Source organism: Triticum aestivum, chromosome 6A (assembly GCF_018294505.1).
Source record: "Triticum aestivum cultivar Chinese Spring chromosome 6A, IWGSC CS RefSeq v2.1, whole genome shotgun sequence".
Classification (NCBI taxonomy): Eukaryota; Viridiplantae; Streptophyta; class Magnoliopsida; order Poales; family Poaceae; genus Triticum; species Triticum aestivum.
The window spans coordinates 65,647,208-65,652,555 of record NC_057809.1 but is presented as its reverse complement, the minus strand read 5'-3'; the positions used below and the strand labels follow the sequence as shown (position 1 = coordinate 65,652,555).

The window sequence follows — 5,348 nt, the reverse complement described above, 5'->3', positions numbered from 1 at the left end:
GTGCTTGTTTTGCCGGAAACCGATTGCTAAGTGACCTATGTTTTGCGAGAAATGTTGATTCATTTCCATTCTGGCAAATTTCAGGCGCTCTATATATGCACTTTCTAGCAAAGGTCATGCCGAAATTTTCCGTCATTTTCTGCCTGACTTGTGCTAGAAAGTTGGACATATCGAGTGCTCGAGATTTGTCGCGACGGGAATGAAATGACATTTCCGACAAAACAAAGGTCACTTTTTTTTCATTATTCACTTTATTATATAAAGCTCGATAATTAAACGACTACGACATTGAACCCTAGGAAACATGACCGACACCGATGAGGACGGAGGTTCTCAATCCCAATTAGGTAAACCACACGCCTACCTCGACTTTCTGGCGGACCAGGAGAGAGAGAGAGCAAGCTGGGAATGAGACTGGCGCTGATGACGACGGTGGTGGCATCGTCGCTGACACTGATGCCACCAATGACACCGGCACTGAGACTGGCGCTGATGATGTTCCTAACTACAACACCGAAGGTGGGACCTCCCAAGCCAGTGAGGGAAAGAAGGAAAAGAGGACACGACGCCCAAATTAGCTCGGCACGGGAAGACTCGTGGTCACGGCGGTGCACCCTGGTGAGTTCGAGCCAATAGAGCCGCGGGAAGTGGCAGCGTGTTACGACAACCAACTAGCATGCATCCTATGGGATACAACTAACATCAACACCATGAAAATACGGAAGAATGAAAATTTAAAGAAGCTGCTCCTAACTAGGTTGCACGCAAGATTCTTGTTCCCCGGTCAGAATGAAGATGCCGACCCATGGGATGATGATGCCATGAAAAAAATCAACAACAAAGCCCTAGGGAAGTTCAACACACTACAAGGATACCCCTTATAAAGCAACACACATTCTACAACATTTTGGCTATACGTTGTAAAATTCATATAGATACACATATTAAAGGTTGCAGATAAGCGTTGCAGATTTGCAGCTGTTGACCTTATCGCCGGACATACACAAAAAACAAAAATATAAAAATGAAAAAACAGAGAGAGGGACGTGAGGGAAACAGAGCCCCCGATGCCCCTCATCGCCCCTCGTCTCTCCCAAATCGCCGCCACCAACCACCGCCTCACCCTCCTCCTCCCACCTCGCTGCCGGCCCTCCCCTCCCCTCCTCCCACATCACAGCTCGGGCGGCTACCGGATCCGCCATATCCCCCACCCACCCATCCCTCTCACATCCCATCTCCTCTCTTGACGTAGCTCCTCGTTGCGCCACCTCCGGCGGCTGTTTCAGGCGACATCCGGCGAATCCCGCCATCATGAAGCACAGCCTGAGGTCCCCTTACACAGCGGCACACTCCCATGTGGCTTGATCTGGCGCTCGCGGCCACCAAAGCTCACCCGCGACCTTCCCCCGATGGCTAGGGTTTCGGGCGCCGGCTCCGGTGCCGGTGGCCATGCGGTCCTCCTCTCGCCGGTGAGTGAATCCCCTCCCCTGGCTTCGTCCTGTCTCTCTTCCCCTTTCTCTAACCTCTATTCTTATCTTCTACTCTAGACGTCTTGGTATGCACCCCCGATTCTATTGCAGCTACTCACTGTCAAAAACGGTTGGCCCTTGTGCAATTCATTGACGAACACTAATAGTTCTGCAGACTGACTTCCGATCTCCGTTGATTTACATTCATGCACTGATTGCTAATTCTATTAAATTAGTACAGTAATTATTAGATATCAATGGAGCATCATTTTTTTTAAATCTTATACGCTGCTAACTCATCAATCCTTCACAGATGAGTCGGTAATCCTTTTAAATTGTTTTGATGTAGAGAAACACTAGTTCATATATGTGACCACATATTAAATGGTCTATTGCAAGAGTTATAATATTTAAGGCCGGATCCAGTCTTTATAGGTTTTTTGTTATAACATTGTCATACAATATTATAACTCTAGGTTATAATATTTAAAACTGAATAATCCGCGACGCTGCCGCTGGTTGTGGATACAGTAGCTTATATAACTTGAGACAGACAGCGCCCAGTGGCTGCTCTGGCACAGTGCTAAACTAATGGAGACTTGCGAATAAGACCACTTAACAAAGAAGAAGGCAATGGAATCATTAAACAAGAGTGGCGATTTCCCTTGGACAGTTGGTCTCTGAATTTCATGCAGGCCACCAAGACATCTGCTTAACCTGACAGCAGCCACCATTATCAGCATGATCGCTGATGCCAATGGAAGCAGACATGCCTCGTCCGATTCTTAAACCAATAAACAACGAGAAAATAAGGTTTATTTGCTTCTTGCACAACGAATTAGAAATGAAAAAATGCACGTTGTATGACATGGAAGCGAGTACGGATTGGATCATTTGGCTCCAAGCTAAGCTAACTGCTACCCTGTTGGTGTTGCTTTTCTACCAGCTACTGGCACAGCACTAACTAACAGCAGGCCGCAGAGCACCAGCCAGCTATCTTGGCTGTCATGGGCACCACTGCTGCTCTCGTAGGCCTCGGCTAGCCCACAGTCACAAAGGTCCTGCTCTTTCATACGTACGGAGTACCTGCCACTGCCAGTGCCACGTCTGAATTTTTCTGCATATGTTTTGGGAGTACTCGTCACTATATAACAGGAGTTTGCTGTGACAGTGCAGAGCTAGTGCTGCAGCAGCCAGCGGCGCGAATCAACCTAGAGTTATAATATTGTATGGCAGTTTTGATGAGTAACTAATCAAAGTTTTTTGTTGCAATTTCAGACTTTTTAGGAGTCTGATGGTCAGGTTATTTACGTGGAGGTAGTAGCTTGCTAATGGTGGCTTTCACGTCCTGCTCAAATACTAGAGGATGTGGACCTGTTGGGGGAAGCACGTACACCTTTGTTTTAGTGGGAAGGTGAATTAATAATGTGCATGGTTTCTTCTATGATGTTGCTTTGATGTTGTTGATATGATTCAGAACACTGCTAAATACTTATCTCCACGTCGGTTAATATACTGATTGTTGTATGCTCTTACTATTCACCATAAGATAGTAAACATCTTCTTTTTTGAGATTTAGTACACATTTTTCTTTGTCGTTTGGTTATGTGATTGTCCCCTCATAGCATGTAGTTATTATATATACACTCGGGTCAAGTCATTGCAGAGGATTCATCTATACCAAGTACTCCCTCCGTAAACAAATATAAGAGCGTTTAGATCACTAGTGATCTAAACGCTCTTATATTTCTTTACGGAGGGAGTAGTAGTGATCTAAACGCTCTTATATTTCTTCACGGTGCGAATACTTATCTACTAATCTACTAGTGATCTAAACGCTCTTATATTTCTTTACAGAGGGAGTAGCAGTGATCTAAACGCTCTTATATTTGTTTACGGTGCGAGTACTTATCTACTAATCTAAAAAAAGGTACTTATCTACTACCGCTGAAACTGAATCCCAATACCCCACTTAGATGCAACCTACACCTAAGCTTTACACATGTTCATGTGCAAACATTGAGATACTAAAGCTTGCAGCAAGCACACACACATATACACAGGCAGCGGCTCACTGTTAATAATCATGTTTATCATCCGTTAAGTAGAGGCTCATTGTTTGTTTGTGCGCAGGTTTCCAAAGGAAGAAATACTCAATGCCATTCGGTGGTTTTCAATGTGCCATTCTCTACATTCACAGTACGTCACTGTGTTTTACCTTCAACTAAGACTATTTCCGTTGTGGTGATTATTTATTTATTCCTTTTTTTCTTACATTAGCTCTAACCATTTTTCAGCCTCCTTTTCTGCTCTTATTCAACTATTTATGTACTCCTATCTCGCCAATGGTGTACCTATTGTTGTGTGTAATTTAATGTGAGGTGTCGCACTCATCCGTTCAGGCACTATCGAGATTGAGGCGAACATCATAGACGACTGGAGCTGCGAGTAGATTTGTCCAAGATACGACAGTGTTCGTAGTCATGGTTCTGGTAACTGTCCACAATCTCCATATCTTAACTATTTGTGAAGATGGAAATGCAAGTAATGTTCTCCTTAGATGCTCTTGCCTGTTTGATTCGTACATTGCTGAACTCGCCGCTGATCTCTCACCACTTTGATTCATAAATTGCTGAATTATCCACATGAACTCTTGCTGTTACAGTTCATAAATTGCTGAATTTCTCATTAATTCGATTGCACTGTTCCATATGAGCAGTGTCTATTGTGCTTTTAACCCGTCAACTAAGTAAGTACTATGTTATTAGTGGCTTGCTTTTAGGCCACAATCACAACTGTTTATTTTTCTTCGAGTCTGTTTATGTTTCTTTTGTGACCTGAAGTAGTATATTGAGTTGTAAGGGAATACTTTCAGGTTACAACTTTTCTTTGTAATAGTCGTCATCTAGCCGGACAACCAATGTTTCGGAAGTAATGACCGTTTGTAAGAAGTAATATTTCTTATTTGTTGGACAACCCGTCACTATTTACATCATGTCAACATATTGTGTATTAACAGATCATTTTGTTATTTTCATTGTAGATTTAAAAGATATATGGACGCTTATATGGGTGCCTGGCAGGTATACTACAATGATGATGATGTTCTGGTTCACGATGATGGCTGTTTTTAGTTTTTGTTATGATGGCTGTTTTCAGTTTTAGTTAATTTGTAGGGATGCTATTCCTGTTGGATGATGTTCCTTGGTTAAGTTTTAGTGAAGTTGTAGGGATGTTGGTGGATGCTTTCACATTTGGAAGTTATTCCTCCTGTAATATTAACAATTGTAATCCCATAGTTTTTTCAATATATGATTTCTTCCTCTCGTGCATATATTTTTTTCTTCTGACTTGGTATACATACTTATCACCATTATTTGGAGCATTCCTTATTTTAATTGCTGGCAATATATAAAATGTTATTGACATTTTATATGTAAAACACCTGAAGCGTTGCAAATTATATGTTGCCAAGCAATGAGATTTGAGTTCCTATACATTAACCACCAACGTATATGGGTGTTGTAAAAGTTGGTTTTATGTGTTCTAGTCTTGCAACGGTTCCTTTACCAACGGAAGTATAACCGTTGCATTATGCGCTAGCAACACTGGATAAGGCAACGCATCCCAAACAGTTGGTAAAGACCCTTGCAACGCATATATGGACTTTTAGATACGGAAAAATGTGTTGCTATAGGTGGGCTCCTATTGTAGTGGCAACTCATTGAGCGCTTGGAAAAGTAGGGTGAAAAGGGCGATTGAAGTAGACCATGAAACCTACGCCGAGATTGTTGTAGACAATTCGGAATTTACGATAGAGGACTTTGTAAAGTTCAAGGAGACTTGCAATGAAGAAGTTACCAAGGCTAGGTCGGAGAG

At 42.6% G+C, this 5,348-nt stretch overlaps 1 long non-coding RNA gene across 2 annotated transcripts; it reads left to right on the top strand.

Moving 5' to 3' along the window:
• The first annotated feature begins 1,132 nt into the window (after positions 1-1,132).
• Positions 1,133-4,801, top strand: LOC123130295 (uncharacterized). 2 transcript variants are annotated; one of them, XR_006463793.1, is made up of 6 exons: positions 1,133-1,469; positions 2,748-2,883; positions 3,327-3,399; positions 3,603-3,668; positions 3,872-3,961; positions 4,513-4,801. It is a non-coding gene; the product is annotated as an uncharacterized lncRNA (long non-coding RNA). The 2 variants fall into 2 exon arrangements; XR_006463792.1 differs by having other exon boundaries at positions 3,872-4,801.
• Positions 4,802-5,348: the final 547 nt, after the last annotated feature.